The sequence below is a fragment of the Danio rerio genome, chromosome 6 (genome assembly GCF_052040795.2).
Source record: "Danio rerio strain M-AB ecotype USA chromosome 6, GRCz13ab, whole genome shotgun sequence".
Classification (NCBI taxonomy): Eukaryota; Metazoa; Chordata; class Actinopteri; order Cypriniformes; family Danionidae; genus Danio; species Danio rerio.
The window spans coordinates 5191676-5217286 of record NC_141026.1 but is presented as its reverse complement, the minus strand read 5'-3'; the positions used below and the strand labels follow the sequence as shown (position 1 = coordinate 5217286).

The window sequence follows — 25611 nt, the reverse complement described above, 5'->3', positions numbered from 1 at the left end:
GTACACTCGGTCGGAGAGCTGCACCAAATATTAAGTATATCGAAACCATTAGTGATTTATGCCTTGTCTTGGATAAAAACTAAAGCATTCACACTTCTGGGTGAAGGAAAACCGCAGAATGCATCAGAATAATACAACATGTCGAACAAAATCTGTTGTAAAGTGTATTTTAATGCTTATTAGATCATCTAACATTGAAGTTAGTTGAAATTTAGCACCATTTCTTTTTATTTTTTATATGTTTCATGCCTTCTAACATAAAAGGCACACTGCAGCTTGCCCTTTTATAATGTGCAATTACTGTAAAACACCCACAATGCATTTTAAGATGCCTTTTTAGTCACTAATTAGATTAGACATGAGTGTTCAGGAATAAACCTGTTGTATCCAATTTGATACATGCATTTTATTATTTGTAACAAAAATTTATTCAGTAATTATGCATTGTTTCAGTCAAGAAAACCTTTATTTACTAAAATTAGGAACAAAAAAATAGTATTCTTACTACAACTTGAAATTAGCAAATAGTTTCCAGCCAAAAAGCATGCGAGTTTTTCAATGAGAGCAGCTATTTTTAAAAGCTAAAAACAAGCCCTTCCATTGCCTGCACTGTCCTGGAAATCCATAAGATCGCAAAATGCAAGTATCAAATTCCATACAACAGGGTTTCAAGCCAAAAACTAATCAGATAGATAGATAGATAGATAGATAGATAGATAGATAGATAGATAGATAGATAGATAGATAGATAGATAGATAGATAGATAGATAGATAGATAGACAGACGGACGGAGTGATGGACGGATGGATGGATATAATGATGAATGTGTGGATAGATAGATGGACGGATGGATGGATGGATGGATGGATGGAAGGAAATATAGACAATAGATAGATAGATAGATAGATAGATAGATAGATAGATAGATAGATAGATAGATAGATAGATAGATAGATAGATAGATAGATAGATAGATAGATAGATAGATGGATGGATGGATGGATGGATGGATGGATGGATGGATGGATGGATGGATGGATGGATGGATGGATGGATGGATGGATGGATGGATAGATGGATGGATGCATGGATGAATTAATGAATAGACGGATGGATGGATATATAGACCAATGGATAGATAGATAGATAGATAGATAGATAGATAGATAGATAGATAGATAGATAGATAGATAGATAGATAGATAGATAGATAGATAGATAGATAGATAGAAAGAAGGATAGATAGATAGATAGATAGATAGATAGATAGATAGATAGATAGATAGATAGATAGATAGATAGATAGATAGATAGATAGATAGATAGATAGATAGATAGATAGATAGATAGATAGATAGATAGAAAGAAGGATAGATAGATAGATAGATAGATAGATAGATAGATAGATAGATAGATAGATAGATAGATAGATAGATAGATAGATAGATAGATAGATAGATAGATAGATAGATAGATAGATAGATAGATAGATAGACGGACGGAGTGAAGGACGGATGGATGGATATAAAGATGAATGTGTGGATAGATAGATGGACGGATGGATGGATGGATGGATGGATGGATGGATGGATGGATGGATGGATGGATGGATGGATGGATGGATGGAAGGAAATATAGACAATAGATAGATGGATGGATGGATGGATGGATGGATGGATGGATGGATGGATGGATGGATGGATGGATGGATGGATGGATGGATGGATGAATTAATGAATAGACGGATGGATGGATATATAGACCAATGGGTGGGTAGATAGATAGATAGATAGATAGATAGATAGATAGATAGATAGATAGATAGATAGATAGATAGATAGATAGATAGATAGATAGATAGATAGATAGATAGATTGATTGATTGATTGATTGATTGATTGATTGATTGATTGATTGATTATGTTTAAATGTTCTCCCTGTGTTCGTGTTGGTTTCCTCCTGGTGCTCCGGTTTCCCCCACAGTCCAAAGACATGTGGTACAGGTGAATTGGGTAGGCTAAGTTGTCTGTAGTGTATGAGTGTGAATGTGTGTGTGAATGTTTCCCAGAGATGGGTTGCGGCTGGAGTCGCCACCGACAAGAAAATGAATGAATGATTTTGTAATTTTGAGGCATTGTTTTCAACCAGGTCTCACTAGAAGAAGAGACAGTACTATCTCAATGGGATCTCCTGGCTAAATGAGGAAAATAAATAAAGTAAATTAATTATCTAGTTGAATCAATGTAACTTTTCTAGTCATCTCAACAAACATCAATCAAACTGACTAAAAATATTAAGTTAAACTTTGTGCGACTTAAAAAAAATTGTTGAAACCTGATGAACTGATTAAAATTAGTTAGCAACATAAAAATATTTGTTGTCTTGGCTTTTTGTCATTATATTTATTGCCTAGTGGTAGTCAGAAGTAATTAACCGATCGGTGCAAACCAAACTGTGTACATTGTGTATGATGAAAACATATATAAACTTTAAAAAAATAGGAGGAAAGACACTGAAAGGAAATTGCACCGGCCAAGAATAAATCGCATTAATTATAAAGGCAAAGCCATATTAAGAACTCATGGAGGCAAAATGAAATGATCAAGACTCATCTCGGGCTGGAGTTAATGAAAATACTAATTACCCGATGATAAACTGAGAGAGAGTCCAGAGAGAGAGGAAGAGAGCACGTCTGTAGTAATCGAGAGGTAATAAAGTTTCCATTTTATGCTGAGTCATTCTGTTTGACTGGTTAATTGACCATCACTGCACAGATTTTATTGGTCAATTACATCCCAGCATCTGATGACTCAAACTGTACCGTGCTCAATTATTAATTATCTCTGGATACTTTCAGTCCAGGATGCTGATTATGTTCATTGCGACTATTTGTTTTTACAAATATACAGTCCTAAAAACTCCCTAAATCTAGTCAAAACTGCATACAGCATGATACAGCATGATAAGGTCAAATACAAACATTCATCAAAATTAATGAATATGCAATGTGTACAACATGACGACGTAGTGGCGCAGTTGGTAGTGCTGTCACAGCAAGAAGGTTGCTGGGTCGCTGGTTCAAACCTCGGCTCAGATGGCGTTTCTGTGTGGAGTTTGCATGTTCTCCCTGCATTTGTGTGGGTTTCCTCCGGGTGCTCCGGTGTCCCCCACAGTCCAAAGACATGCGGTACAGGTAAATTGGGTAGGCTAAATTGTCCATTGTGTGTGTGTGTGTGTGTGTGTGTGTGTGTGTGTGTGTGTGTGTGTGTGTGTGTGTGTGTGTGTGTGTGTGTGTGTGTGTGTGTGTGTGTGTGTGTGTGTGTGTGTGTGTGTGTGTGTGTTTTCCAGAGATGGGTTGTGACTGAAAGGGCATTCACTGCGTAAAAGCCTGCTGGATAAGTTGGCAGTTCATTCCGCTGTGGTGACCACGAATTAATAAAGGGACTAAGCCGACAAGAAAATGAATGAATGAATGTACACAACATATAGAAGAAGTCAAAATTATTAGCCCTCAATTGTTTTGTTTTCTTTTCCAAATATTTCCCAAATTATGTAACAAAGCAAGGAATTTATTTCCTATAATATGTTTTCGAGAAAGTCTGTTTTGTTTTATTTCAGCTAGAATAAAAACAGTTTTACATTTTTAAAAAAAAAAAACATTATAAGGTTAATATTATTAGCCTTTTTGAGCAATATTATTTTCCAGCTGTCTACAGAACAACAACGTCATTATACAATGACTTGCTTAATTGCCTTAAATTGCCTAGTTAACCTACACTGTAAAAAAAGTGTTATTTAACATAATGTTACCATTTTATTTTACTTTTTTGACATTAATCTGAAATACAATTAAAAATCATAAAATAACAGGAAAATACTGTAAATTTACAGTTCACAACATGTCAATGTGTGCAAAGGCTGGTTTATACTTCTACGTCGAGTGATCGGTGAGACCCACGGCGCCTGCCTTGTGCATAGCCTTGCATTTATACTTACATTTACATTTACATTTAGTCATTTAGCAGACGCTTTTATCCAAAGCGACTTACAAATGAGGACAAGGAAGCAACTTACACAACTATAAGAGCAACAATGAATAAGTGCTATAGGCAAGTTTCAGGTCTGTAAAGTCTAAGAAGGAAAGTATTAGTATTTTTTTTTTTTTGGGTACAGTTAGTGTGATATCCAGAGAGGCAATTGCAGATTAGGAAGTGAAATGGAGACTAAATAGTTGAGTTTTTAGTCGTTTCTTGAAAGTTTTGAGTGACTCTGCCGTTCTGATGCAGTTAGGGAGTTCATTCCACCAACTGGGCAGATTGAGCGTGAGCGTGAGCGAAAGTGATTTCTTCCCTCTTTGGGATGGAACCACGAGGCGACGTTCATTCACAGAACGCAAGTTTCTGGAGGGCACATACATCTGCAGAAGTGAGAGCAGATAAGAAGGAGCAAGGCCAGAGGTCGCTTTGTAGGCAAACATCAGAGCTTTGAATTTACTTCTGTGTGCTGTTTTGTTTTACTTCTGTGTGCTGTTTGTGTTGCTCTGCAACAACACTACTGAAACGCTAGCTGGCAGTTGATTTTTATGTTCCTCTGTGTTGTTTCTTTGGGGGTGTTTTGTTTTTCCTGAACGCTACCTTAATGTACAAGTAGCTCAAACTCGCTCATTCAGAGGCAGGAACCAGTGGACGTGCAACAACTTTAATTATGCTAAAGACAAAACAACAGTTTCCACCTGGAGCTCCTTAAAGGGACTCAACACTTGTAAACATTCGCTTCTTTCGGTTGTTAAGTGTGACGTCACGCGAAGCGGCTTCTGGGTGCAAGCGCTCTATTCAACTGAATGGGAAGACTCATGAAATGGTAATAATAAACGTTTACAAAGCGATTTAATGCTTTCGAAAATCACGATCGCAGTATATATGTCCATGCCTTATATCCGATGGCCAGAAAGTGATTATTTTTTTATAAATTGTTAAAATTTTGGTATTTGTTATGCAGGAAGCACAGAGATTGTTGTGTACACTATGATTTTATATAAAATTAAATTTAATATGTGACAGGAATAAAACGTGATCATAAACAAATGATTTCTCCACTCAAATGAGTGACGGCTTGGACCCGGAAACAGTATACATACGTCACAAACACATCACCATTTAACAAGCGGATTGGGCTCGTGGCTCTCAGCACCACCCACACTTATTATACCAAACAGACCAATTAGAGAGCTTGCACGATGCGTCATTGCGATGTGTAGTTACATTTTTTGAGAGGTGCGCGTCAGCCACTGCAACGGCTATGCGACCGTGCGAAGGCTGTGTCGGACTATAGGTTAGCACTTGACGCAGAGGTATAAATCAGCCTTAACACCCTTACAATTAATTTTTCATGTAACACCCACTTATCAGTAGACACACATGATGTTTTTGTGAATTATTTCCATAGGTTTTTATTGTTTTTATACTGCACAAACTGTATTTTCTATTGCTCCACCACTACTCTTCTATATAGAACCTTTTTGATTCAATCATTACAGTTTTTCTCGATTGCTTGGATGCAGTTGTCAACTGAAACTCCACATTTTCAAAACAGTTAACACACAGGCCTAAACACCAGCACTCATCGTCAAAATGACACATTTTGCTTGCAAAAGACACATACCGTGTCAAAACATTTAAAATATGCAACAAAAGCTTGTTTTACCTTCAAACAACACAACTTGCAAACAAGTATATGAGCTTTTTCAGTTAATCATTACACAATGGACAACAAAATACAAAATACAGAACTCAGTGTGAATCAGTGCACCATTGCTTGTCATTGTAGCCTATTGCCAATGCCATTGGCGTTGTTGTCTTTCTATTTGGGCTTTCAAATTTGCCTTTTAGCAAAGAATTGGATCCAGAATAAGAAATGTTTTGATTAAACTTATATTTAATTCATGCCATCGGTTTCTGTTTGGTTACCATAACTAAAACAATGGAGTTTGGACTGCTTAAATGGCCTCCGTGTTAACTGTTTTGAAAAATAGTGGGGAAAATGTGTCAACCTAAAGAGAAAGGGTTTACACATTTGCAAGGCCTGTCTTCTGCTCTGCTGGGATAGTGATAATGAAAATGAAGTGGAACCTAGTTTCTTTAACCAGGTCAAAGCAAACAAGAAAAACTGTAATTTTCCTTTAGCTTTCCTTCATCTCTATTTCAGAGGTCGCCACAGCGGTATGAACCGCCAACTATTCCAGTATATGTTTAACACAGCGGATGCCCTCGCATGTGCTTGGACTGTAGGGGAACCGGAAGCACCCGGAGGAAACCCCTGCCAACATGGGGAGAACATGCAAACTCCACACAGAAATGCCAACTGACCCAGCTGAGACTCAAACCAGCGACTTTCTTGCTGTGAGGTGACAGCACTAAGCCACTGTGCCTCTGTTATTTATCAGTAAAAATAATTCCTCCAGGTGCTCTGGTTTCCCCCACAGTCCAAAGACATACGCTATAGATGAATTGAATAAACTTAATTGGCCGTAGTGTATGCGTGTGCGTGTAAATGAGGGTTAATGGGTGTTTCTCAGTACTGGGTGGCAGCTGGAAGGGCATCCACGATGTTAAGCATATGCTGGAATAGTTGGCAGTTCATTCCGCTGTGGTGACGCCTGATAAATAAAGACACTAAGCTGAAGGAAAATGAATGAATGGATGACATTTAATGGTTTGCATTTTTAGATATACCAGACTCATTGTGCACTTCCACACACTGCTTTCACTCAAGCAATACACACACGGACACCTATAGATCACTGCAGCAATCATCACAGGGACCCTCTCACGCTGTCTCTGTTTAATTTGCAGTTAATATCAGATTTTGCCCCCATTGATTTCCTCTCTGTGTTTTCACTCTAAATAATTCAGTGACATTCTTCACCTCTCTGTCTCTGTATGTCTCTCTCTCTCTCTCTCTCTCTCTCTCTCTCTCTCTCTCTCTCTCTCTCTGTATAGTCATTTAATGGTCAATAAGCGGGTTAAAATTGGACAATGGTGGATGGGACCGGTTTTGTGGATTGTGTCCCCTAGAGGAGGTGCGTGGATTGGGGGTGTCGGGGCAGTAATATGGGGGGAGTTGTGTAAATTTAGACAGACGACAGAGCACCACAGTCAATCAGGGCAATCAAGACATACATCAATAGTGGTTTCCCCTGTTTGAGCACTGGGTAATGGACAGACACCAGAGAGAGAGAAAGAGAGAGAGAATATACTGAGGATGAAGTCAATGACTCTTTGTGTGGCACTCGGAAACTCTCTGATCACACAAATATCCTTTAAAGATGAAGTCAGAATTATTAGCTGTCCTGAATATTTTTTTCTCCAAATTCTGTTTAATGGAAAGACATTTTTTAACACATTTCTAAACATAATAACACATTTCTAAACACTCTAAACATTATATATATATATATGTTTATTTTTTTCCCCCAATTTCTGTTTAATGGAGGGAAGATTGTTTCAGCACATTTCTAAGCATAATAGTTTTAAAAAACTTATTTCTAATAACTGATTTATTTTATCTTTGCCATGATGACAGTAAAAATATTTTACTTGATATTTTTAAGACACTTCTATACAGCTTAAAGGGACATTTAAAGGCTTAACTAGGTTAATAAGGTGAACTAGGCAGGTTAGGGTAATTAGGCAAGTTATTCTATAACAATGGTTTGTTCTGTAGACTATCGAAAAAAAATAGCTTATAGGGGCTAATAATTTTGTCCCAAAAAAGTTTGTAAAAAATGTAAAAAAAAAAATTTATTCTAGCCAAAATAAAAAAATAAGACTTTTTGTAGAAGAAAAAATATTATCAGACATACTGTGAAAATTACTTGCTCTGTCAAACATCATTTGGGAAATATTTAAAAAAAGAAACAAATAATCAAAAGGGGGCTAATAATTTTGACTTCAACTATATATATATATATATATATATATATATATATATATATATATATATATATATATATATATACACATGTGAATTATTACTTAAACTGAAGTCAAATTAGTCACACTTTACATTTATGCACAATTTATGCTATTAACAAACCCTTAACAAAGACTTTTAACTCACTAAACTACTAATTAACTGCATATTAATAGTTATTAATGTAGTATTGGGTAGGATTATAGATGTAAAATAAGATCATACTTTATAAAACAGTTAATATCTTAATGCTATTAACAAACCCCTAACTAAGACTTTTAGCTCAAAAAACTATTAACTGCTTATTAATAGTTATTAAAGTAGAATTGGGTAGGATTGGAGATGTTAGTACTGATAAACAGTTAACATCTTAATAATACACAGTTATAAAACAGTAATAAATGTTATGAATTGTTATTAAAACCCTAAAGTGTTATCAAATTGGTCACACTTTACATTAATGTACAGTTTATGCCATTAACAAACAATTAACTGAGACTTTTAGCTGAATAAACAACTAACTAACTGCTTATTAATAGTTATTGGGTAAGATTATGTTTTAAGATCATACTTTTTTAGTACTAATAAACAGTTAATATCTTAATAATACACAGTAATAAACCAGCAATAATACTTAATAAAAGCTTAATAAACTACTAATTAGCTGCTTATTAATAGTTATTAAGGTATTATTGGGTAGGATTAGGGATGTAAAAAAAGTTCACACTTTATAAGTGTTTATAAACAGTTAATATCTTAATAATAGACAGGTAATAAGCCCTTAGTAAATGGTGTGCATTGTTATTTAAGTAAAGTGTTACTGAATTAATCACACTTTACATTAATGTTCAATCCATGATATTAACAATCCATTAACTAAGACTTTTAGCTCAATAGACTGCTAATCAGCTGCTTATTAATAGTTATTAAGGTAGTATTGGGTAGAATTAGGAATGTAATATAAGTTCACACTTTATAAGTGCTTATAAACAGTTAATAATAAGACTATTTAATAATATACAGGTAATAAACATGGTGTGAATTGTTACATTAATGTAGAATTAACGCTATTATTAGTAAACCAGTAATAAACCAGTAGTAAATGGTGTGAATTGTTACAAACTAAAGTGTTACCTAAGAGTTTTCGCTATTATTGGCCAAATTTATCCAAAAACTCTACTGATTCTGATGCAGTGCTGCAGAGTTCAGCTGGTCCGCTGATGATGATGTTGTTGGTGTCAATCTGACCTCTCATTCACCTTCATTTCCAGACCTCACCCTGACAGCTTGATCAGGTGGAGAGTATTAGGGCAGCGTTGTGGGAGCGTTGCGAGAGCGCGAGGGCAGATCTAGCTCAGTGTGGCTCCAGCCTTACCTGTCAGTCTCAGTCATCAGGAGGGGCTGGAGGTGTCCCTGGTGGGCTCTGGTTAGAGACGCGATGACCCGCGGCCGTGTCGACCAGACACTGAACCGACATGCTAATCAATGATGGTCTGTCAGGGTGACGGGCTGATAAGACGAGACGAAAATGACTGGGAATGAACTGCAGTGCATGTGTGTGTACGCACGAGTGTGATTATGTGTGTGAGTGTGTGTGTGTGTGTGTTTCATGGTGTTGCAGGTGTCTGGTCCTGCCGTGATGAGGAGTGCTGGGAAAGTGAAGCTATATTTGGCCTAAAATATCTCCTTCACGTGTTCTGTCTGAGGGGTTTGTCAGAATTAATGTGTGTTTAAATTCATGTGTGTGTGTCAGTGTGTGTGTAACAGGATCTAATGGATGATATTTCAGTCTGGCAGCAGGATGTTAATGAGATCACACACTCAGCCTCACTAAAACCCACACATTTTTACCACAAACTGTAGACTTCAGTTGCTTTTCTTTGTATTATTTCATCTATCTATCTGTCTATCTATCTATCTATCTATCTATCTATCTATCTATCTATCTATCTATCCATCCATCCATCCATCCATCCATCCATTCATCTATCTGTTTATCTTTTTGTAGTTAGGAATTTTAATACACTTAATTACTTTTAATGCAACATTTATTTATTTATTTATTTATTTATTTATTTATTTATTTATTTATTTATTTATTTATTTATTCATTCGTTTATTTATTTACTATTCATTCATTCATTTATTCATTCATTCATTCATTCATTCATTTATTTGTGTTCATTTATTTATCTGTCTGTTTCTTTTTTGTTATTAGTTAGTAATTTTATTACACTTAACTACTTTTGATGCAACATTTAACATTATTTAATTTATACATTCATTTAATTATTTGTTTATTCATTTGTTTATTTATTTATTTATTCATTTATTTATTTATTTATTTATTTATTTATTATTTTGTTCATTCATTTATTTGTTTATTCATTCATTCATTTATTCATTGATTCATTCATTTATTCATTTAATTATTTTTTTATTTATTGATTTATTTTTATTTGTATTCATTTGTTTATTTATTTGTATTTGTTCATTTATTTATCTGTCTGCCTGTTTTTTTTTCTAATCAGCTAGGAATTTTAATACACTTAATTAAATGTCTGTCTGTCTGTCTGTCTGTCTGTCTGTCTGTCTGTTTGTCTGTCTGTCTGTCTGTCTGTCTGTCTGTCTGTCTGTCTGTCTGTCTGTCTGTCTGTCTGTTTCGTTTTTGTAATTAGTTAGTAATTTTTAATACACTTAATTACATTTGATGCAACATTTCACATTTATTTATTTATTTATTTATTTATTTATTTATTTATTTATTTATTTATTTATTTATTTATTTGTGTTCATTTATTTATCTGTCCGTCCGTCTGACTGTTTCCTTTTTTTTTGTAATTAGTTATTAATTTTAATACACTTAATTAAATGTCTGTCTGTCTGTCTGTTTCGTTTTTGTAATTAGTAATTTTTAATACACTTAATTACATTTGATGCAACATTTCACATTTATTTATTTATTTATTTATTTATTTATTTATTTATTTATTTATTCATTTATTTATCTGTCCGTCCGTCTGACTGTTTCCTTTTTTTTTTTTTTTGTAATTAGTTAGTAATTTTAATACACTTAATTACTTTTGATGCAACATTTATCTTTTTTTATTATTTTATCTCATTTTATTTACACAGCGGATGCCCTTCCTGCTGAACCCATCTCTGGGAAACATCCACACACACATTCGACAATTTAGCCTACCCAATTCACCTGTACCGCATGTCTTTGAACTGTGGGGGAAACCACGCAAATGCAGGGAGAACATGCAAACTCCCCATAGAAATGCCAACTGACCCAGCCACGGCTCGAACCAGCGACCTTCTTGCTGTGAGACAACAGCACTACCTATGCGTCGTCTATTATTATTACATTCTCATTGTATTATTTTTACACACAGAACATTTAGTTTTATTTTATTAATTTAGTTTGTGAAAATATCTATGCATTTATTTATCTGTGTAAAATGTTTAACGATTTCTCTGGTCAAATTTGTATAGATTCATGTAGTACAAATTTATTTTATTTGACTTTCTTCTTCCTTTTAGTGCTTATTATTTAGTTTCATTTCCTTGTAGTTCCCACTCCAACACACATTCAGCCAGCTCTTGCAAAATAGCAGTATGAAATGTAATGGAATATAACCCCAGCAATTATTTCTAGATTATTTGTGTGCACAAAACTACTTATTAACCGTTAAGATAATATTTAATGTTTATAAACTCACGATCTCAACAATTAAAACTATTTTAGGTTACGCTAAATTCAGTTCTGTCTAATGATAATATGACCCACATCATGAACACACATTTTTTAGAAATAATCTAGAAGAATGTACATGAGGGAATACTCAACTCCCTGCTAGGTTTGGCTGTAGGCCTTTTATTTTGAGAATTTCACACATCACACACACACACACACACACACACACACAAACACACAGATACAACACACACACACAGTAGAGCAACGTTTTTATGGGTCAATTCAATATAATCGTCCTGACACACAAACTGTCACAGATCAAAACAAACACTGTTGCTCTGTTTTTGACATTGGAGACATGATCAATAATTCATGAGCAACTTCTTAATAACCGCCCAGATATTTAAAATATTGTTATTTAATAATTCATGCACTGAATATGAATGTATCCACAAACTCTTGAATGTCACAGAGTTCAACAAACAAAACCAAAATATCTTTGATTAACTCAATAAACATTAACATCCAGATAAATATTTTTGTGAATAACGATGGCTCTCAGACGGTTGCAATGCAGTTGTTTACTATTTTTGGCACTAACCGTGTCCTAACAACATGCGACGTGACACGATAAAAGGTATATTTTCCATGATTTCGTCTTACCCATGAGACGGTGATGTGCGAAATTTAGAATTTTAGAAGCATTTATATTTCTGCGATGTCACAGCAGAACAACAGCGTATACTACTATGACAAAGATCCCCTCAGGTACTGATTATGGGCTTTATTCAGTGTTGAATGCCAACTGTGTGAGTTCAAATACGACTTATGTGACATTTATTGGCACACTACTAAAAGCAGCAGCAGAGGGTTCTCCTCAGATCTTGAAAATAAAATAGTTAGCAGACGGTTTGAAAATGAAAGCCGGAACTGTGACTCAGTCAGTACCATATTCGTTTTTTTTTATTGGTTTGGCGCAATTTTCACAAGCAATCGTTACATTTTCAAAACTCTTAGTTCTGATATCACAACACATCATCAAAAGTGTACTTTTTTCAAACATTTTGGCATATTTTCAATTGTGTTAGTACAATACCCACCCAGGCTCATTCTGAAAACGTAGTCCCGTTTCCCGAGTCTTGAGTCCCAAGGCTCGAACCAGCGACCTTTATGCTGTGAGACGACAGCACTACCCACTGCAACACTGCGTCACCATTTGGGGATGTATTTGAGTGTTTTATTTCAGCACAAACAATGCAACTTGAATTACTTTAATACTTTATACTTTAAGTTTACCACTTGATACCTTGGCTTTAAGGTTAGGGTTCATTTTATTAACGCAAATCATGTGATCTGAACAATTATCATTCATGCATAATCATTTAACAGCTCTGATTTCCTCTTGCTGAGCAACAATCTTAAAGTGTGTGTCTGTGTGTGAGTGTGCGCTTTGTATTACTTACCTTTTGAGGACCAAATGTCCCCACAAGTATAGTAATACCTGTATATTTTGACCTTTTGGGGTCATTTTTTGGTCATAAATCATACTAAATGAAGTATTTTGAACATGTGAAAATGCTGATTGTTTCCTGTGAGCCGTGGTTTTAAAGCTAGAGGATTGAAACATGCATGCAATTATTACATCTATGAGAAGACCCCATATTGATAGCTGTAGAAGTGTGTGCGTGTTTGTGTGTGTCTGCTTCTCTCCGGTGCTGTAAATGAGTTGGGCTAACCTCTCTGACCACGCTCTTTCCTGTCTCTGCTGAACCACACATCTCATGAAATATTTAATGTGCTCGGGAGTGACCGACCTCTCTTCTCCTCTCTTCTTCTCTTCAATTCATTTTTTTTCCACCCATCCCTTCCACTATTCCTACCCTGTCAAGTTCACTCCTGTCCTCGGCCTGATCCTGAATCCTTCTTAAAGAAGCAGTTCGCTCGACAGTTTCATTTAAAACTTTGCTCTTCGCTGTAATGGTCAAACCAAATATGACAGCCACTGTGTCTTCACAAACCTCTTTTGTATGTGATATTGGATCATTGTGACTGTATCTGCAAAGACTGAAGAAGAGAAAAGTCATTGACCGATTCATAAAGAGTAACTTTTTATGCTAAATAAATGTTTTTGTATGTTCTGATGGCAATATGGATGAATAATTAGTCCAAAAAATAGCATAAACACAGTTTAATTAATTCATATTTAATTATTTATTTCAGTCATTCGTTTTCTTCTTGGCTTTATCCCTTTATTAATCACGGGGCACCACAGCTGAATGAACCGCCAACTTTTATTCATTCATTCATTTTCATTTCGCTTAGTCCCTTTATTAATCAGTGGTCGCCACAGCGGAATGAACCGTCAACTTATCCAGTTGTTTTACGCAACAGATACCCTTCCAGCTGCAACCCAGCACTGGGAAACACCCATACACTCTCACTCATCAAGACTTTTGCGAAAATTGTTCGCTCATGAAGACTTGTCTCTTGAATAAAGCAGTGTGCCTAAAGTTATTGGTTCTCATAGATGATTCAGTGACTCACTCGTGAAGATTTGTCACTTAAATGAGTCATTTTACGTAAATGACTCCCTCATGTAGACTTGCCTCTTGAAAGAAGCAGTGAGTCTAAACAAATTTGTTGTATAGATGATTCAATGACTCACTCATGAAGACTTGTCACTTAAATGAGTCAATGCATAAATGACTCACTAGTAAAGACTTGTCATTTGAATAAGTCATTTTACGTAAATGACACTATCATGAAGACTTGTCTCTTGAATGAAGCATTGTGTCTAAACAAATTGTTTGTATAGTTGATTCATCGACTCATCAAGATTTGTGTCTTGAAAGTGTCATTTGTGTAGATGACTCACTTATGACGACTTGTCACCTAACCGAAGCAGTGTGTCTTAACAAACTGGTAGGATAGATGATTCAATGATTCACTTGTGTATACTTATCATTTGAATGAGTCGTTTGAGTAAATGAATCACTAATGAAGACTTGCCTCTTGAATGAAGGGATATGTCTAAACAAATTGATTGTATAGATGATTCAGTATCTCACTCATCAAGACTTGTCACTTGAATGAGTCATTTTATGTGAATGATTCACTCGTGTGAACTTGTGAAGTTAATTGAAAGAAGCACTGTGTCTAAAGGAATTGGTTGTATAGATAATTCAATGAATCACTCATAATGCTTGTCACTTGAATGAGTCATTTACACAAACGACTCACTTATGAAGGTTTGCCTCTTAAATGAAGCAATGTGCCTTAACAAATTGGTTGTATTGACCTTATTCTCCTTATTCTCGAGCCAAAAAGATTCAAATGGCTGTGCCAGCTCGTCGGCGAAGAATAAGGTGAATAGATGATTCGATGACTAACTAATCAAGACTTGTCACTTGAATGAGTCATTTTAAGTAAACGACTCACTCATGAAGACTTGCCTCCTGAGTAAGGCAGTGTGTCTAAACAAATTGGTTGTATAGATGATTCAATGACTCACTTATGAAGACTTGTCACTTGATTGAGTCATTTTACAAAAATGACTCAATCATAAAGACTTGTCTCTTAAATGAAGCGGTGTGTCTGAGCAAATTGGTTGTATAGATGATTTAGTGACACACTCATAAAGACTTGTCATTTGAATGAGTCATTTGAGTAAATGACTCACTCATAAATACTTGTGTAAATGACTCACTCATGAAGACTCATCTCTTGAATGAAGCAGTGTGTCTAAACAAATTGGTTGTGTAGATGATTCAGTGACTCACTCATGAAGACTTGTCACTTAAATGAGTCATTTGCGTAAATGACTCCCTAATAAAGACTTGTCATTTGAATGAGTCATTTTACTTAAATGACTTACTCATGAAGACTTGCCTCTTAAATGAAGTGGTGTGTCTAAACAAATTGGTTGTGTAGATAATTCAGTGACTCACTCACGAAGACTTGTCATTTGAATGAGTCATTTGGGTAAATGACTCACTCATAAATACTTGTGCAAATGACTCACTCATGAAGACTCGTCTCTTGAATGAAGCAGTGCGTCTAAACAAATTGGTTGTTAAGATGATTCAGTGACTCACTTATGAAGACTTGTCATTTGAATGAGTCATTTGCATAAATGACTCACTAATAAAGACTTGTCATTTGAATGAGTCATTTTACATAAATGACTTACTCATGAAGACTTGCCTCTTAAATGAAGTGCTGTGTCTAAACAAATTGGTTGTGTAGATAATTCAGTGACTCACTCACGAAGACTTGTCATTTGAATGAGTCATTTGGGTAAATGACTCACTCATAAATACTTGTGCAAATGACTCACTCATGAAGACTCGTCTCTTGAATGAAGCAGTGCGTCTAAACAAATTGGTTGTTAAGATGATTCAGTGACTCACTTATGAAGACTTGTCATTTGAATGAGTCATTTGCATAAATGACTTACTAATAAAGACTTGTCATTTGAATGAGTCATTTTACATAAATGACTCACTCATGAAGACTTGCCTCTTAAATGAAGTGCTGTGTCTAAACAAATTGGTTGTGTAGATAATTCAGTGACTCACTCACGAAGACTTGTCATTTGAATGAGTCATTTGGGTAAATGACTCACTCATAAATACTTGTGCAAATGACTCACTCATGAAGACTCGTCTCTTGAATGAAGCAGTGTGTCTAAACAAATTGGTTGTGTAGATGATTCAGTGACTCACTTAAGAAGACTTGTCATTTGAATGAGTCATTTTACATAAATGACTCACTCATGAAGACGTGTCTCTTAAATGAAGTGGTGTGTCTAAACAAATTGGTTGTATAGATTATTCAATGACTCGAAGATAAAGTCTTAAGTCGCCATCTACTGGTGAAAATGTATAATTACAGCTATCACCTGTATAATTATATTTGATTGATTTTAATCATAAAAATGTATTACTATTATTATATATAATTAAAATATAATAAACAAATTAGCCACTTTTCTCACAATACAGAAAATAGTGATGTTTGCCTGTGGGCTGAGGCTAAAAGCCCATTTTTCATGACCTCTCCAGTCATCCCTCATCATCTCCATGTCTGAGGTCCCGTCTGTGTGCTTCAGTGATTCTGCTGTCACGTCCACCTGTCCACCGCGGCCCTAGGACTGCAGCCCATTTCATCCTGTTTCCCTGCTCTCTCTGCATAAGGCTGGCCTCTCCAGCACAGAGCCACCAGATCCGCGGCCGGTGTCTTGTTTAATCAACACTGATGAATATTTGATGGTGTGGTGGTGAGCGCAGGGGTGGCCTGAGCTGCTTCTCTCATTATCCACACACACGCACACACACACACATAGATACGCGCACACACATAGATACGCGCACACACACATGCACACAGACACTTGGTTTGCTATCCTTATGGGGACTCTTCATGAACAATGATTTTACTACTTTACATTTTGTATATTCTGTCACTTTCCTCCGACCATCACTCGGAGATTCCTGCAGATTTACAAAGTCAAAATACTTACATCTGAATGATTTATAAGCTTGTTTACTTGTAGTGCTCGGTTTTGGTCCCCACTGTGACACAAGTCCCCATAAGTCTCTGTGTATTCAGGTTAAGGTTAGGACACTCCATAGACGAAGTGTATTTAATGCAATAAAAAAAGTACACAAGTACACAAGTCCCCATGAGTATGTGTGTATTCAGGTTGAGGTTAGGGTTAGGGTTAGGACACTCCATAGACGAAGTGTATTTAATACTATAAAAAGTCCACAAGTACACAAGTCCCCATGACTATGTGTGTATTCAGGTTGAGGTTAGGGTTAGGGTATAGATAAAGTGTATTTAATACTATTAAAAGGTGCACAAGTCTCAATGAGTATGTGTGTATTCAGGTTGAGGTTGATGACTATGTGTGTATTCAGGTTAAGGTTAGGGTTAGGGTATAGATGAAGTGTATTTAATACTATTAAAAGGTGCACAAGTCTCAATTAGTATGTGTGTATTCAGGTTGAGGTTAGGGTTAGGACACTCCATAGATGAAGTGTATTTAATACTATAAAAAAGTACACAAGTCCCTGTGAGTCTGTGTGTATTCAGGTTATGGTTAGGGTTAGGATTAGGGTTAGGACACTCCTTAGACAAAGTGTATTTAATACTATAAGAATAATCCACAAGTCCCCATGAGTCTGTGTGTATGCCGTTTGAGGTTATGGTTTGGGTTAGGACACTCCATAGACAAAGTGTTTTAAATACAATAAAAAAGTACACAAGTACACAAGTCCCCATGAGTCTGTGTATATTCCGGTTAGGGTTGGGGTTAGGGTTTGGACACTCCATAGATGAAGTGTACTTAATACTATAATAAAGTACACAAGTCTCCATAAGTGTGTGTGTAGTCAGGTTGAGGTTAGGGTTAGGACACTCCATAGACGAAGTGTACTCAATACTATAAAAAAAGTTCACAAGTACACAAGTCCCCATGAGTATGTGTGTATTCAGGTTAAGGTTAGGACACTATACTATAAAAAAGTACACAAGTCCCCATGTGTATGTGTGTATTCAGGTTAAGGTTATGGTTAGGGTTAGATTTAATACTATAAAAAGTCTACAAGTCCCCATCAGTCCGTGTATATTCAGGTTGAGGTTATGGTTAGGGTTAGGACACTCTATAGACGAAGTGTATTTAATACTATAAAAAAGTCCACAAGTCCCCATGAGTCTGTGTGTATTCAGGTTAGGGTTGGGGTTAGGGTTACGACACTCCATAGACGAAGTGTACTCAATACTATAAAAAAAGTACACAAGTCCTCATGACTATGTGTGTAGTCAGGTTAAGGTTAGGGTTAGGGTTAGGACACTCCATAGACGAAGTGTATAAAATACTATAAAAAGTCCACAAGTACACAAGTCCCCATGAGTATGTGTGTATTCAGGTTGAGGTTAGGGTTAGGGTATAGATAAAGTGTATTTAATACTATAAAAGGTGCACAAGTCTCGATGAGTCTGTGTGTATTCAGGTTAAGGTTATGGTTAGGGTTAGGACACTCGATAGATGAAGTGTTTTTAATAACACTATTAAAAAGTCCACAAGTCTTGATGAGTCTGTGTGTATTCAGGTTGAGGTTAGTGTTAGGGTTAGGACACTCCATAGACAAAATATATTTAATACTAAAAAAAAAAACGCTTATTGTATGGCCCTATACATAAACCTAAACCTTAGTTTCAAAACATCCCATTAAGTATGAATTTTTAAAAGTTATGAATTACAAAGACACAAGATGTGTCCCTGTAAACCACTTTAATAAAGTATAACTAAGTCATACCTGTCATTATACAGCTTTGTGTCCCTGTAAACCACATAAACCTGCACACACACACATGGCCTTTAAGCCTTGATCACACACACACACACACACATAAAGTCTGAAAGTTCCCCCAGACTCCAGCTGATGAATATATTCAGTCGTTCACGCTTCTCCAGACTGAAATGTGACGACTGGATGAGTTTATAGTGACACAGTGTTGGCCCGTCCTGTCAGATCTTGTTTGGGATATGTTTCATGCATAATGTATCGCATTAGGGCTATCTTTACCTCTGCGTGCAGACATCTGTGATCGATAAGCCATTCATTGGGATGAATGATCAGCTGCCTGTTTTGCCCATGTAACGCTTTCTGATGCCGCACCACAGGTTATTCCACCACTATTTTTAACGATTTAGCAGACATTAAACAAAAAGTCTCAAAAGGATGGATCTAGTGGTATTATTTAGACATGGCATTATAAATATAAGTAAAGATCATCATCCATGAAGACATTTAAATGAGATTTTAAATTTTATTACATTAAATTTTCTCTCCTTCAATGAAGAGCTTCATCAGAAGATGTATAAATCACAATTTTAAGAAGTCTGACCCTCATAGCTGTTATTGTGGTCCAAGATCACATATTATAAAACATTACAATTATAGTAACACTCTATTTTACAGTGTGTCGCATGTATTTAGCATTGTGAAACCAGTCAATTAGGCCAAATTACATGCCAACTGTAAGCCCAGCCTTATAGTATGCATATGTTGTTCATTGATATCACTCTGAAACTGTAAGAAAGACAATCAATCAATGAAAAGTGTAATCAAACTTTTTATTATTACATATTAAAATACATCTACAATCTTTAACAAAAATATGTAATACAATCTGACTGGAATATTCTTGTATTTCCTGTGCATTGACACATTCAAATAAAGTTTTTATACATAGTTTAAAGGAGTTTTAAGCTAATTAAAGATATCCCTAAAATAGAAACAAAGACAAATACGTTGAAAACAAAGTATTAATCTTAAGTTAATATGGATTTGTTTTTGTTTTTTTGGATGAAAAAGTATTAGAATAATTGAACTACATATTTTTGCAGTCTTTTATCTCTAAAGTTTAAATTTAAATCACATCAACAAGTTTTAGGTAATAACTTTTTTGAGCATCAACTTTGTCTCAGCAGCCGATTTGAATGTCTTCACTCGATTGAATGGGGGTTATCAGCTGATAGATATGGGCTAGTAGGGGCCTTCTGCACCTACTAGTTGGTTTAAAAGACTGTTATTATGCATCCACATGGTTAATCAGCTATAGATCACATACGACTGTGGCCAGAAGTTAACGAAAAGCATTTACATTATTTATTAAGAATCCCATTAATTGTATTTTATTAACGTCTAGCCCAACCCTTCACCCAACCATCACAGTAATGTAAAAACAGATCTGGATCTGGAGTCTTCTCTGTAAGTATAGCTGATTAACCATGTGGATGGATGAGAACAGCCCTCTGTGCCTACCAGGAGATACAGAAGGCCCCTACTGGCCCATATCTATCAGCTGATAACTACTTATAATGCAAATGCAATCGAGTGATAACATTCAAAGCGGGTGTCAGATGTTGATCTTAAAATGAAAAATATATATATAGCACTGAGACAAATGTTCACCAGTTAAGAATACAATTTGAATGTAAATATGATCATGGGGTCTTAGATTTTAAAAAGTCTATTCTTGGGTTATTGATTGCTGACATTGGTATTTTACAGTCTGATTGCAGTTTGAGACAGATTTTATGATAATAATAATAATAATAATAATAATAATAATAATAATAATAATAATAATAATAATAATAATAAATAAAAATATATAATAATACTAGCATTGATAATAACAATAATATTATTAAAAATAATACTAACAATATCAGCGTTAATAATAACAATAACATAAATAATATTAATAATAATAATACTAATAACAATAATAATAATAATAGCATTAACAATAACATTAATAATAATAATAATAATAATAATAAATAACAATAATAATAATAGCATTAATAATAACAATACTATTATTAATAATAATAATAATATTATTAATAATAATAATACTAATAATAATAATAATAATAATAATAATAGCAATAATAATAACAATAACATTATTAATAATAATTATTATATTATTATTATTATTATTATTATTATTATTATTATTGTTAATAATAATAATAATAGCATTAATAATAGCAATAACGTTGTTGTTGTTGTTGTTGTTGTTGTTGTTGTTGTTAGTAGTAGTAGTAGTAGTAATAATAACAGCATTAATAATGATACTATTAATAATAATAATAATAATAATAATAATAATAATAATAATAATAATAATAATAATAATAATAATAATAATAACTGTTATATCATTAATAATAATAATAATAATAATAGTAATAATAATAATATTTTTATTAATTAATAATAATAATACCGTAAATAATAATAATAATGGCTTTATTTTTCCTTTTTATTATCTTTTACTTTCCTCCTGCAACCTGCATATTTATGGATATCCCTCATGCCCTGCATAATCTAGCAGCATGCTATAGAACAAACTAAAACATGCATCCGCAGATGTATAATAACATCTCCCCACACGTCTTTGGTCCTCTTGATGCCTTCAAAACTCCAAGCGAGAGGGCCCATTTGTAAACAGTGTCACCCAGAGCTGGTTTGTAAATATCTCCACGCTTTTGGCGAAGAGGGATTGCTGGAACAAACGATGAACTCCAGAGGCAAAATGAGGATAATGATGAGGGGCGAGTGTGTTCAATAGAAGGTCAGAAAGTGCAGGGCCCGGGGCCACGGCAGCGTTAAAGAGACAGGATGAGAGAAAGCACTTGACATTTATACAGCCCGTCATAAAGCAACAGACTGACAGCTATACTCTAACAATCCAAATGGCCTCACGTGCTTAAAGCTGCAGCTGGGATGTTGTTTGGCAGGAAGCTTGCTGGCTCTTTAATTTCTGTCAGATTGCTCTTGAAGGTTTTCTGGAGTCGACCTGTCTGCGATAGAGCAGCGGATGAACGCGCAGAGCCCGGGCGGGTTTTTGATCTGCATAAAGACTTTAACCTCTATTTCCTCTCGGCTAAGGGTTTGGAGGAATGGGGAGGGGGGTTAGTCTTGCTTATCAAATATTTTTCAACTTAAATGACGGATTTATTAAACAAATAGCTTTTTGGTCGACTCTGAACCCCCGGTGATTGAAATACGCTGTTGTGTCAACAGCCCGCGCTGAAGATCACTGAATAAATACGAGTCGGAAATGAACACGGATCTGGAGGATTCGCGCTCCCAGCCCCCTGTTTGACATTTCCGTCCACAGGCCATCCTTCATGGACATTGTTATATCCGTGCGTTTGCTCTCTGTGTGTTTGCCATTAAACAGTCTGCATCGCATAGAAAATACGACATTATTTTGGTGATATAATAGTTTTATGGTGACCTATGTTTTATTTATAACAAAAATTAAATATATGTGTTTGAGTTACTTGAGATTTGTTGGATGAACTTATTTTAGATTCGTTAATCCATGTCTTATTAATGTAATTAAGTATGTAGAGAAATTATCCTGGCTAAATATGAGAGTAATCGTTTTATTTTTAGTTGTACATATAATTTGTACCTAAAGTTCAGGTTATATTTAGATCTCGTTTATCCGTGCTATTTGAAAGCACTTTGGTTGGTTGATTTCTGCTGGATCTTGAACGTGTTTCTTTTATTATATTTCATATTCATTTGTTTTTATTAATGGATAGATATTATGGAAACACTTTAGTTAAAGAACTAATTCCCACTATTAACTTCATTCAAATGTATATGTGTGCTGCTTGTTCAAACTACTTATGCAAAATGAGTTGAAACTACACAATTCTTTAATTTTTTATTCAACTTAATTTTTATGTTTCTTGTCTTAACTTAATGGATTTGTGTTGAGACAACATTAATGAATTGTGTAGAACCCTGCATTTTTACAGTGTTGTCTTAATTATCTTAATTAAGATATTGGCTTTTGATAATACTTGTTATGATCATAGTTACTAAATAATTATTACTAAGTAGCAAATTAGTTGTTTGTGTGACCAAATTTATATTAATATCTACACTGTAAAAATAGCTCTGTTTTAGTTCATTGTAACTTATCAAACTAAGTTTATCATGTTCTAACTTAATTTTATAAATTATGCAAGCTGTTTTAAGTCAGTTTAACATATGAGTTCAATGAACTCATAAGGTTAATTTGAATCAGCTTGAAATTTTAAGGCAACAATATTTTTTACAGTGTACATATGTAAAATGAGCTGAAACAGCACACAATACTTAATTTTTTTAAAAAAATTCAACTTAATTTTTTATGTTCAATACCAACATATCTTAATCGATTTTTGTTGAAACAACATGAATGAATTGTGTGGAACCCTGCATTTTTACAGTGTTGACTATAATTACGATATTGGCCTTTATTAATACTCATAAAGTATGATGTTATTACTATCTTAATAGATATTAAAAAGCAGCAAACTAGTATTGAGCTAAAAGTATTGAGAATTGTAGCTTGAAGTAAAATGTGACCGGAATTATATGAATGTCTACACTGTAAAAAAAATATATAGAGATATGATAAATTAGTCATGACAGCACGTTTTAGTTCATTGTAACTTATTAAACTAAGTTAATAATGTTCTAACTTGATTTTATATGTTATTAAGTCAGTTTTACATAATATGGGTTCAATCAACTCATAAGGTTATTTTGATTCAGCTTAAAAATGTAAGGCAACAACCATTCTTAAGATTTTTTTATTCAACTAAATGTTTCATGTTCAATTCACTTGCATTTGTTAAGTTAATTTAATTTGGCTTGAGACAACATTAATCAATTGTGTAGAACCTATAGTTAAGGCTATAAATAAGATATTGTCTTTTATTATTACCTATAAAGTATGATCTTATTCTAGCATCCCTAATTCTACCCAGTACTACCTAAATAACTATTAATAAACAGCTAATTGGTTGTTTATTGAGCTAAAAGTCTTGGTTAAGTGTTTGTTAATAACATACATTGTATACATTAATGTAAAGCGTGACCAAAACACTTTAGTTTAAATAACAGTTCACACCATTTACTACTGGCTTATTACTGTCTACTATTAAGATATTACCTGTTTATTAGCACGTAAAAATATCTTATTTTACAACCTTAATCCTACCCACACAACTACTAACTTACTAATTGGTTAATTCTAATACCCAAACCCAGCTGTCTTAATAAATATTAATAAGCATTAAATTAGTAGACTGTGTTATTAAGCTAAAAGTCTTAGTGAGAATTGTAGCTTGAAGTATAATGTGACCGAAATTATAATAATATCTACATTCTCATAGCTTTATATGAATTGATGCATTTAACATGTCGCGCATCTTTAACTTTCCCCCAATTGCTCCTGTTTTTTTTTTTTTTTCCTTCTTCCTCCTCCTCACATCCATCCAGAGAGTTTCGTTTGGGGCTTTAAATGGGTTAGCCGGTGTTCTTGTTGTTGCTGTTTGTAGCAGCTGAACTTTGAGGGTGGGATGCTGTTGAGTTGTGTTGATGAAGTATCTCTTGATTAATAGATCCATGAGGCAAACCGGCTGACATATGGCTCATGAAGCAGCTGGGATCTGTACCTGCGGCATCCCCTCCGGCCATTAACATATTAGAGGCTTTAGTGCAGGCAGAAAGACAGCAGCACCCTAGAGCTGTTTGATATAGACTCTCAATAATGCATTACTCTTCAATCTGCGAGGGAGCTGTTCGTGGTGCTGAAATATGGCGCTGCGATTTTCGGTGGCAACAAATGCAGGCGAAATCTAAATTTGGGGAGGTTTTAATTTGATTATATGGGTATTTGCGATTTTTTGCAAACGTAATATATTTTTAATTTACACACATAGGCCTACTACTCAATAAAAAATACAATAAAATTACGAAAATGTTTCGATAATGTATGTCTCTAAACCGAACTGTTTCTAGAGGATCTTACTAATATTCATTTAGTTTTTCTTTCAATTAAATGTTACATGCTGATGCCGCATTTTTATTATTTAGTTTGACTTAATAAGTTAATTAAAAGCATTAAAAACTAACTATTAAAAATGTGTTAATTTAGATGTTGCTATAAATTAGTTTTTAAGTTATTTTATTTTGAGAGAGGAAAGATTCGATCTCAAACCCTCAATACAAAGTCGCAAATAGCAATAAAACTGCGAAATGTAATTTATTGTACATATTTTCGTTTAGGAAAATTGTTTATATTAAAAAAGAAGAAACTATAGAATCTAAAAAACATAAAGTTTGTAATGTCGGATGCCACAGAACTCGACTGCGCGCATAAACTATATGCGAAAATGACAAATTTTTCTTCCTTAATAAGCTGTCGCTCCAAGAGATCCAAATCATGCCAGTCATTCTTTCCCAAAGAAAATGTCCATATACTCACTGCGTTCTTGTCTTCGTTGCCAAAAGCCAAACAGGAGCAATAAATGTTTCTTTCTCCAGCAGCACTGCAGCTG

The 25611-nt window shown here is 34.5% G+C and overlaps 1 long non-coding RNA gene across 9 annotated transcripts in view; it reads left to right on the top strand.

Moving 5' to 3' along the window:
• Nucleotides 1-25611, top strand: part of LOC137495912 (uncharacterized) — a 461128-nt gene that overhangs the window by 308599 nt on the left and 126918 nt on the right. The window contains exon 8 of one of the 9 annotated variants that reach the window (XR_015493071.1): nt 16679-17378. The exons of the other annotated variants lie outside the window; for them this stretch is intronic. This is a non-coding gene — a long non-coding RNA (uncharacterized LOC137495912). Of the gene's footprint in view, nt 1-16678; nt 17379-25611 lie in introns of those variants that run through there. 9 annotated transcript variants of the gene reach the window in all.